The following is an 11780-nucleotide window of genomic DNA, read 5'->3' on the forward strand; positions in this document are numbered from 1 at the left end:
CATTAAAAAAATTGCTCAATATGTTAAATTGTTTACTGTGTATGTAGTGTGTGTGTGTGTGTGTGTGTGCGTGCCCAACCCTCAGGTAAAATACATGTCCATTGTGATACTGAGATCACCTCTATGGTTGGAGATGACATATGATCCTCGTGAGAATTCAATGGTAAACAATATAACGTTTTACTCATTGAGCTACTTCTGATTCCTGTTTCACTACCAAAACAACTCTTGTTACATGGTACATCCTGTTATTTTACGACTATTTTCTAGATGAATAACATTTTCATGTTGTGTTTATTGCATTATTACAAAAAAAATTCTAAATAATAGTCGATCTACTGTGCTCCACGTACCACACGTAGCCTACCTACAGACATGCTGCCACTATATTGTTGAAGTAGTCACGCCTCCTTTCTTCGATTCACAGCGCACAGATTTCAACTGGTTCCACCCCACCATTTCCCGCGTAATTCCCCTCCTTGTATGGGCAAAACAATGCAGACGCAGTCAAAACGTCAGTTTCGTATGTAAATTGGTTTGATTGAAGAAAATCAGAAAATGGTGGAGTTGCCAAACGCGCATGCGTAAACATTTTTAAATACTCCTGGGAGAATCGCAAATGTACGCTCCTCGCGTCCTCTCTGCTCTCCTCGAAACCCATTGGACGAGAAAGCCAGAGGTCTCTTCCCTCCGACATTTTCCTCCAATGGCTTTTGAAAAGGAGGTGAGGAGAGAGGACGCGAGTTAATACATTTGAGATTCTCCCCCAGACACGCAAGTAAAACGGCAACATCCGTTTACATGCGTTTAAATAGCCTACCAACGACGTCTTTTATCATCTTTACAACTCATTCATCATTGACTATAAATCAAGGTAAGGACATTACTTTGCCAAACAGACAACCAATTCTATTTAAAACAATCTTCACGCTATGCGCTGTAGTTATTCGAGGATGTAGGCTATTTAACATGGTTAAATATCTCGGAAAGCCATTAACCTTTTTTTAATATCTTAAATTGTTTTGAACTTTTTGAGTTAACTAATGTTTTTTACTTCAGTGTTTTGACAGCCAATGACAAGCACTGGGAATTGTATTCGTGTTAATATGCGCGCTCCTTTCTTCTGCTTGGCATTTGGTGTCCGGTGACAATGAATGCTCACAGTCCTTGATCAGGACTAGAGTCCTACAAATGTTTGTTTCTGTGCAACAACACAACCATTGTAACCCGCACTGTTTTAATTAGTTGGTTGTATTGTTTTTTTTCAAATAACTTATTGAAAACGAAACCAGACTAGGCTGGTTTCGTTTTCAAAAGACACCATACTGTCGCATCAACAAAACCTTGCATGCAAACGGTGTAGGCTAGAATACTTGACTACGAGTTAACAATTTCGTTGTGATTTATCGTTTTATTTTATCAAATGACAATTCCGAGTGAAAGACTGGGCGTCGTTTGAGTGACATGTGGGTGTGTGGCTCTGCGCCAAACATGCCACTGATCTCTTTTCAATATTGTTCAACCCTGGAACTTGTTTGCATGCATGGACTGTTCAGGTCTTATATCCTTTATTTCACACTTGTATTGATACAATTCCTAAATGTAGGTAGCAACCAGCTTCTCTGAAAATGTGCATGTGTTCACAGTCCGGCCATGGGTTAGGAACCATTCCATTGACGCAGAATTATTCGGAAAACAAAGACTTAGTCATGTAGAAAGATGCGGTGTTAAGTGACACTTTGTATCAAGTAGTAGTTGTATACGAACTCTTTGAAGCAGCATTCTTACACGTAAGCTGGTCAAATTGTGTCTGAATATGGATGCTGCTTGTGATGTATGGGAACCAGAGGGGACCATGCTTTCTCCGTGGGTGGTGATGATCGATGTACATTATCGACGCATGCAGGTCTTTTTAAACAAAAAAACATGTTATTATTTAAACCAGTCGACAATGCAGTGGTTGTTACATTTGATCTAATTATGGATGAAAAAACGATTCAAAGCAGATATTTTGATCGTAGTAAATTTCTTAAGCACACCACCGGTTCAGTGTACAGTCGGCACCATGCCGCCCGCCTGCATCCGTCGAAGCATGTTGCCATTTTCGAGTTAGGCAATTGGCTCTACGTCAGAGCTGGTATTATACAATCGTTTGTGCAGTTCAAGATTTACGACCAGTCCCGCTGACCACATTTATGGCTTTTACAGTGTAATCTTTGTTGTTAAAAAGTAGGCAAATTAATTCACCGTGTTTAGCTTAACACTTTTACATCCTTGGCATGATGAAACAAAGCCTCAATCACGATGTATCAACTCCCTTTTATCGATGTTCATATCATAATCGGCTTTGTGACCACTGACATTAGAGCATCACATGGATGCTGCCACATGCCCTCATCCCTGCCATGGAGTCTGGACCACATGGCTTTTCGTTGCATCAGCACTGCGGTTGCATAACAGCGTCGCGGTACATGGCCAGGCTGTCCTGTTCCGGTCTCATTGACGTGATGACGGATAACCTAGTTCTCTCTGTCTGGGACTCTAGGCCATGCAAGCAAGCGTTAAGGGGGCTCGTCTCCACAGCATTGTGTGATGCAGGCCTATGACTGTGTATTACGTTCATAGTAATGCATGAATAGGGCCATAACCATTTACTGCTTTTCTATACAATTAAAACACTTCAGAATGCTGTTTGAAGAACAGCAAAAATGACTCTGGCCATTATCAACTTGGCTGCTGTAGGTTGTTTCACCTCAGTCAATCTACAAACAGCCTATTAGCTATACAATTGTAATGTTCAGGGGGGAAACCTCTGAGAGCTCTGTCTCTCTGCGTTCACATGCATGCCTCAGCCTCACCACAGAGTGCCACATCACTGTCTCTCAGTAGCCTACTTACTCTCTTTAAAGCAAAGTTATGAGAACTTAGTAGTAGGGTTGCAAAGGGTCAGAAACTTTCCCGAAAATTTCCATGGGAAGTTAAGCCAGGGAATTTTTGGAATTTTGCAAAAATGTATCCATAAAGTTAGTTTATAACAGTGAATCTTTGTTGTGGGATACACAAGGCAATTCTAGGTCTTGTGGCATATTCTGGTTAAACTATCCCCAATTCAATTGCAACCCTCTGCATGCACAGTGCATTCTTCCATCACATGTGCAGTGCACTCTTCCATCACATGTACAGCTGATTCTCAAGATCTTGCACACTAATGAGATGCTATTGAGCCCACACTACTACACTGTCTGAGCCAAGGACTACATGCTTTCTGGTAAGTTTTGATTACAATACTGGGTGGGGTGAATATATTTTATCACACACAATTTTTTTTCTTAACTAATAAATAGTAGCCTACAGCAAAGTGTGTTTTGATAATTTCTAACTTGTTAACAATTTCTGCTAGTTAGTTTCTGCTACCATGTGGGTTTTAGCTTGCTTGAGCCTGCTAACTGAGTGTTAATTCACCTGTTTCCATACATGTTTCATTTTAAAACATTTATCTTACAAAGGCGTTGTTTAATCTAACTATTTATCTGTACATGGAATTGTATTTTTGTTTTTTTTAAACATTTTTTTTCTCATCTTTACAGGAAAATGCCACAGGCACTATCTGATGTGTGGAGACATTTCACTGCAGCTAATGTACAAGGAAAAGCTGTGTACATTTGTAAATACTGTGCCAAATCATATGTGAAGAATGCAACAAAGGTGCAGAATCATCTGGCCAAGTGCATAAAGTTCCCTCAGCGCTCACAACAAGGAACCTCTGACAAAAGTCCCTCTACTTCTATTCAAGGTGAAAATGATGAATCAGACATCTTATTGATAGCAACAGCTCGTGGTCCTCCTGGAATCAGAAGTTTTTTTTGACTCAATGGAGGAACGTAGATAGATAAATGCTGGTGAATGTCTTGCTCGAGCTGTGTATGCAACTGGTTCACCTCTGATGCTCACAGGCAATGTGTATTGGAAGAGATTCCTGAATACACCCCTCCAACCAGACATGCTTTATCTACTAATTTGCTGGAAGCAAAGTTCAACAGAGTTCAAGTGAAGGTCAAGCAACTCATAGAAAAAGCAGACTGTATTGTAATCATCTCTGATGGGTGGTTGAATGCTGGTGGGAAAGGAATAATTAACTACATCTCTACCCCTCAACCAGTATTTGACAAGAGCACAGACACAAGGGACAACAGACACACCGGTCTTTACATTGGAGATGAGCGGAAGGCAGTCATCAATGACCTTGGACCACAGAAGGTATTTGTACTGGTGACAGACAATGCTGCGAACATGAAGGCTGCTTGGTCTAAAGTGGAGGAGTCCTACCCTCACATCACACCCATTGGCTGTGCTGCTCCTGCATTGAATCTGCTCCTGAAGGACATCATGGCACTGAAAACAATGGATACGCTCTACAAGAGAGCCAAGGAAATGGTTAGGTTTGTGAAGGGTCGTCAAGTTATAGCTGCGATCTACCTCACCAAGCAAAGTGAGAAGAATAAGAGCACCACATTGAAGCTGTCCAGCAACACCTGTTGGGGTGGTGTTGTCATCATGTTTGACAGTCTCCTGGAGGGGAAGGAGTCTCTCCAAGAAATGGCCATATCACAGTGTGCCAATATGCACAGCCCCATCAAGAGGATCCTCCTGGATGATGTATTTTAGGAGAGCGTGGTAAGCAGCTTGAAATTCCTGAAACCTATAGCAGTAGCCATTGCATGGATTGAGGGTAACAATGCCATCCTGTCTGATGTTCAGACTCTGCTTGCAGATGTAAGAAGAAATTGAGCGTGAAGACTTCTGCCTGAAGCCCATAGATGCCACAGCGTACATGTTGGACCCCAAATGTGCTGGCAAGAGCATCCTGTCTGGTGCAGAGATCAACAAGGCCTATGGTGTCATCACTATCATGTCTCGCCACCTTGGCCTGGATGAGGGCAAGGTTCTTGGCAGTCTGGCGAAGTACACTTCCAAGCTTGGGTTTTGTGATGGAGATGCAATATGGCAGTTGTGCCAAAATATCTCATCAGCCACCTGGTGGAAGGGACTTTGGATCTGAGGCTCTTTCCCCTGTTGCCTCCATCCTCCAAATCCCACCAACCTCAGCCGCCTCAGAGCGCAACTGGTCCTTGTTTGGGAACACACACACACACACACCAAAGCACGCAACAGGCTGACCAATCAAGGGTTGAAAAATTGGTGGCCATCCGGGCAAATTTGAGGCTTTTTTTTCAGCCTGACGATGAGCCATCCTCAACAAGGTTGGACAGTGAAGATGAGGCCTCAGAGTCTGATGTTCAAGAGGTGGTCATTGAGGAGGTCCAGGGAGAAGACATGGAAGCCTGAGAGGAAGACAACCAAATCTTTAGTTTCTAGACTATCATTTTAAAGATGTATGTTGAAAACGTTTTTGGGAGATGCTATGGATCATTGTGGATCATTCAACATTCCCTTTTGTTCAGTGAAATCATCCCATGTGTAGAGTCAACTCATTTGATTCAAGTTCAATTCAAAACTAAACATTTTTATTTCTATTGGAAGGATTTAATCACTTGCAATTATGTCTACTTATGAAAAAGTTTGTTTCTGTCTCATATGGTAAATGTATCCAGTGCATAAAACATTGTCATTTAAATGGTTTTAATATTAATTTGCATATATTCCCACGGAAAGATTCCACATCTGAATATACCCCAAAAATGTGCAACCCTACTTAGTAGTGTGTATGTATATTATAAGTTTACATGAACTAGTTTTAATGACTCCAACCTAAGTGTTTCAACCACTCCACAAATGTATTGTTAACAAGCCATAGTTTTGGCAAGTGGGTTAGGACATCTACTTTGTGCATGACACAAGTCATTTTAACAATTGTTTACAGACAGATTAATTCACTGTATCACAATTTCAGTGGGTCAGAAGTTTACATACACTAAGTTGACTGTTCCTTTGAAACGGCTTGGAAAATTCCAGAAAATGTAATGGCTTTAGAAGCTTCTGATAGGCTAATTGACATAATTTGAAGTGTACCTGTGGATGTATTTCAAGGCCTACCTTCAAACTCAGTGCCTCTTTGCTTGACATCGGAAAATCTAAAATCAGCCAAGACCTCAGAAAATAAATTGTAGACCTCCACAAGTCTGGTTCTTCCTTGGGAGCAATTTCCAAATGCCGTCACACCGCTCAGGAAGGAGACGTGTTGTGTCTCCTAGAGATGAATGTATTTTGGTGCGAAAAGTGCAAATCAATCCAAGAAAAACAGCAAAGGACCTTGTGAAGATGCTGGAGGAAACGGGTACAAAAGTATCTATATCCACTTTAAAACGAGTCCTATATTGACATAACCTGAAAGGCCACTCAGCAAGGAAGAAGCCACTGCTCCAAAACTGCCATAAAAAGCCAGACTACGGTTTTCAACTGCACATGGGGACAAATATTGTACTTTTTGGAGAAAATGTCATCTGGTTTGAGGAAACAAAAATAGAACTGTTTGGTCATAATGACCATTTATGTTTGGAGGAAAAAGGGGGAGGCTTGCAAGCAGGACAACACCATCCCAACCGTGAAGCACGGGGGTGGCAGCATCATGTTGTGGGGGTGCTTTGCTGCAGGGGAGACTGGTACACTTCACAAAATAGATGGCATCATGAGGAAGCAAAATGATGTGGATATATTGAAGCAACATCTCAAGACATCAGTCAGGAAGTTAAAGCTTGGTCGCAAATGGGTTTTCCAAATGGACAATGACCCCAAGCATACTTCCAAAGTGTCCTCGTGCAGTTGCAAACCGTAGTCTGGCTTTTTTAATGGTGGTTTTGGAGCAGTGGCTTCTTCCTTGCTGAGTGGCCTTTCAGGTTATGTCAATATAGGACTCGTTTTAATGTGGATATAGATACTTTTGTACCCTCCAGCATCTTCACAAGGTCCTTTGCTGTTGTTCTGGGATTGATTTGCACTTTTCGCACCAAAATACATTCATCTCTAGGAGACACAACACGTCTCCTTCCTGAGCGGTGTGACGGCATTTGGAAATTGCTCCCAAGGAAGAACCAGACTTGTGGAGGTCTACAATTTATTTTCTGAGGTCTTGGCTGATTTTCTTTTGATTTTCCCATGATGTCAAGCAAAGAGGCACTGAGTTTGAAGGTAGGCCTTGAAATACATCCACAGGTACACCTCCAATTGACTCAAATGATGTCAATTAGCCTATCAGAAGCTTCTAAAGCATGACATTTTCTGCAATTTTCCAAGCTGTTTTTAAGGCTGTAAATGTCTGACCCACTGGAATTGTGATACAGTGAATTATAAGTGAAATAATCTGTCTATAAACAATTGTTGGAAAAATGACTTGTGTCATGCACAAACTAGATGTCCTAACCGACTTGCCAAAACTATATTTTGTTAACAAAAGATTAGTGGAGTGGTTGAAAAACAAGTTTTAATGACTCCAATCTGAGTATGTAAACAACCGACTTCGTGTGTGTGTATATACACAATCAATCAGCTGGTTTAGTAATTCTAGTCAGAACCCTTCAACATAACCACAATAGAAGTCTCTGCCGGCAGCTAGCCTCCTGCCTGACATATAAGAAACTACTTGCCAATTGTGCAGTCATTCTTCGAGTTGCTTTTGCTTGTTTGGGGGATCTGTAGACAGGAGTCGCAGGACGGTTTTAAACTGTCCTTTTTTTCAAATTCTAAAAAATAACTGAAGTCCGGACCTCTGTCCTTGTATGTAGTTACGGCCATGTGCGTGAATTATGAAGACTGTTATTCCATGCTGTTGTGAACTGAAGTCTCATGAGATGGTTTAGGACTGTTAACTCTTATGAACAGTGGACCTTTTGAATAAAAACAGTCAACCTACCTGTATACTGCAGAATTAGTAAGCTATCCTCTGAGAAATAGACCGATAGGTGTGTCATCATAATCCTGGCCAGATTACATATCATATCCACAGATTTGTACATAAACGCATGTAAGTGATCATTGCTTCATTTCCCCCATCCTGTGTGTTCCAGATGTTTGGCTTCCACAAGCCCAAGATGTACCGGAGCCTAGACGGTTGCTGTATCTGTCGGGCCAAGTCCTCCAGCTCCCGCTTCACCGACAGCAAGCGCTATGAGAGGGACTTTCACAGCTGCTTTGGGTGAGTGGACCACTCCTCTATACACTGGCTCAGACCCTGGGCAGGTCCAGCTCTCAGCCTCTCTCTGCAGCTCAACTCTGGGGGTAGAGAGGTCTGAGGCCTTAAGACTTTCTGTCAGATTTGGACAATACAGAAATTGTTTTAGGATTTTTCTCAGTGTTCATTCTCATGACTATGCTACCCCGTTACAGCCACGCACTCAAGTCACTGTAATGCAATTAGATTTTCATTCCGTTTTGTTTTAACTCCCAGTGCAATAACTTAAATAATTGAGTCTTTTACCCATGGAGTTTATCAAACTAGGACACATTTCCCTTTTCATCTCATTTAAATAAGTATTTTTGTATGAAACCAGAATTGAAAGAGTTTTACGTCCTCACCTTGTCACTCTGCCTCTCAGCTATTGGCCAGGCCAGTATGCGTCGGTTCATTGCTATGGTAACCGGTGACGTAAGTCAACAGGAGAAGTGTTCTGGCAGAAAATAGCTCTGACCGACTCGCACTGACTGGAGCAGGGATAATAATAACCATACGCTGAGCTTCAAGGCTGTCATCATTCTTTCTCCCTTATAATTTGTTCCTCCAGGCTGAGTGAGGTGCGTTTTGGGGAGATCTGTAATGCCTGTGTTCTCCTGGTGAAAAGGTGGAAGAAACTCCCAGCTGGATCCATAAAGAACTGGAATCATGTAAGGCCTCTCAGAATCCGTCCACTCTCAGTATTCCATATAATAGGTCTTAAGACAACACTATTACAGGGAGTGACTGACGCAACACCTGTAGGTGTATAATAACCGCTTTTCCTTAGAATACAGTACACTGTTTATTTGCTGCCCTATAGGCCATTCTATACATTCATGCAGTTACCTTGGAAACAGACATCCATCTGTCACTCAACCCTTCTCTCCTGGGTCACAGGTTGTTGATGCTAAAGGTTCAGGGTCAAGTTGGAAGATGACAGTGAGGTCCAAGAAGATGAAGATGAAGAGGCGAGCCAGGCCAAGCCAGATCAGCCAAGTGCAGAAGGAGCTCAAGAGACGCAGTAAGCAGATGATACTCTGTGCTCGGCTACGCTGCCTTGTGCAGTGTAAACTTTGGGGTTTCAAAAGTAAATGGATCACAACTCTTCTCTCCATTATTTGTCCTGCCTAAAGGGCTGTGAAACAAGAGACCTTGATTGATATTTCTGGATTAATTCCAAAATAAATATTACAGATGTTTATCTGAACCATGCCTGCTATGTTATAAGTTGAGATGAGTTTCTGATTGTGCTCCGCTCTGCCCCCACAGACTCTGATGCCCTCAGCACCACCTCCAGTGCCTCCCCTGCCCATTCTCCCAGCTACAGCAACCAATCAGACGAGGGCTCGGACGTGGAACTCTCACCAGGTGCCACCCACTCGCCAGTCTTCTCTTTCCTGGACCTCACCTACTGGAAAAGGTAATGGCTAGGATGGTGGAATCAGGGTCATATTTATCAGGCACCAAACGGACTGAAACTAATAAGGAACTACCTGAACTTTTCCAATGAGAAACATTTTTTTTCTGTTGCAAAATGCCTTGCTACGTTGTGCCCAAATGAATACAACCCATGTTAAACTCGACCAGTTTTGGTTCAGACGCTGTATTTCATCCTTTTAATGCATCATTAACTCCATAGCCCTATTTAATCCTCCTTCATGGTACATTTGTTTGATTTGGTTCCCTCTCTCACTATAATGCTTTGCTGTCTTGACCGTCCTCTGTGGGTTTTAGGCAGAAGGTGTGCTGTGGCATCATCTACAAGGGACGCTTCGGAGAGGTACTCTTAGACCCCCACCTCTACAAGCCCTGCTGCCAGAAGAAACGACAGCTCAAGCCAGAGGAGGAGGAAGCGCAGGCGAGCAGAGGGAACGTGATGAGCTCCACGCCACCGAACATCCCACCCACTCCCCCAGGTCAAAGATGAGGAGGGGCGGAGGAACAGTGGGGATTTGATGTCGTAATATCTCACAGAGAAATCGCATGACACTCTACAGAAGTCAGATGGAGACCGTTGGGATTTTATGACGTCCTGGAGCGCTCTCAAGACAGTCTTCTGGGATTGCTTTCTATTCAAGAGCAGCTGGACTACTTATCAAAATGTTGTGTTCTTTACCAGGAGGGCAAGGTTTGTTATTTTATATCTGTTAACAATGATGGACTCTTGCCCCCCCCCTCTCTGAGTGCCGTGAGATTGTGAATATTTGTTTTCAATATGAAATGCTGGATCCACTTAAGCTGTATGAGAAATGGAGACCTCTGGAACTGTACCTTTTTTATAGTAGGATAGAGCCATATCCACTAGGATAGAGCCATATGCATTAGGATAGAGAACAGCCTTCCACACTTTGCCTTCTCCTGTCCTGTACCACACACACACACACTGGCCCTGGTCACTTTCTGAAAGGATTTACTCTCCTTTTTTATTTTGCTTGTCCTTCCCTTAATCAACATGGTCACTGATCGGACACCTAATATTGCAAGGGTAAAGCTGTAGAAATTTGGCAATCAATTTGTCAGAGGTGTGAAAAGTGGGAAGCAATTCAGTGACTTGTTTTTTTTTTAAATTTGACCAGAGCCTTATTCTTTGGAGAAGGTTTCTTTGGTAAAGGGACATGTGTACACAACCAATGTCATATCCAGCCTTGATTGTGTACTCTCTGTTATTGATACTATAGTCTTTCCAGTGCACATTTAATATTTGATATTGTAATATGTAAGGCCAGTGATATTGTTCAGTGTCTTTGGATGTCCATACAAGGCACATTCAAACGTTTGAGGGAGCCTATAGTGTGCCCTCTAAGCAGTGATCTTGATGCAAGCGCTCTCGATCGCCAGTCCTCACCTGAACCAATATAAGCTAAAACCCACAAACTGACCTTGGAGCAGCACTTTTTGAGCACTTCCTATCTCAGTCTACAGACCAGTTCCATTTAGTTTCCTAGCCCCTTAGAGCATATCTGAAGGTGATGGTATAGTGGACACTTATTTATTCCTTTTTCAGTTCTTTGAACGCAAACAGGGTTCTGGGAAGGGGCTATGGTGCTAAATGGAACGAGGCCTATGGACCCTCTTATGATGTCAAGAAAAGACTGGCTGAGTGGGCCAACCAAAAAGCTTCCCTGATTTTCTTCTATTGAGAATTTTGATGCCCTTTAATTGTGCTTTAAGTTTGATGCCTTTCCAGAACTTTTTGAGTCCTGCAGGACTCGGTTGTACAAATCCGTCTACATCTTTTGCATGATGTTAGTGGTGAAATAATAACACTATTTTCGTCTGTCACTTTGCCTGTTTGGCGCAAATACTGTACAGTTATGGATATTTTTGTGTGTGTGTGTATATAAGGAAGAAGGCTACAATGTAATGAATAGATCACAAAAATGTTGTTCTTAGTATTGTTATATGTCCCAAGACTGTCATGGATATTGAGGGTGGCACTATACAATTGTCAGTACATGATAATCTAGAAAGCCCCTCCAACATCCCTCATGTAGGCTACTTTTCGTCACTTTTATTTCAAGAAATGTGTTTTCTTGTTCTGTAACTCCTGCCCTATCCACTACTGTTCATATAATTTAAATATTTTTAAACCATGGTAATATTTTTCGAAACA

The 11780-nt window shown here is 42.1% G+C and overlaps 1 pseudogene; it reads left to right on the forward strand.

Annotated features, from left to right (window-relative positions):
* Nucleotides 1-742: 742 nt before the first annotated feature.
* LOC115198802 (SIN3-HDAC complex-associated factor-like) lies at nt 743-11780 on the forward strand (annotated as a pseudogene).

The sequence above is a fragment of the Salmo trutta genome, chromosome 8, assembly GCF_901001165.1.
Source record: "Salmo trutta chromosome 8, fSalTru1.1, whole genome shotgun sequence".
NCBI classification, from domain to species: Eukaryota; Metazoa; Chordata; class Actinopteri; order Salmoniformes; family Salmonidae; genus Salmo; species Salmo trutta.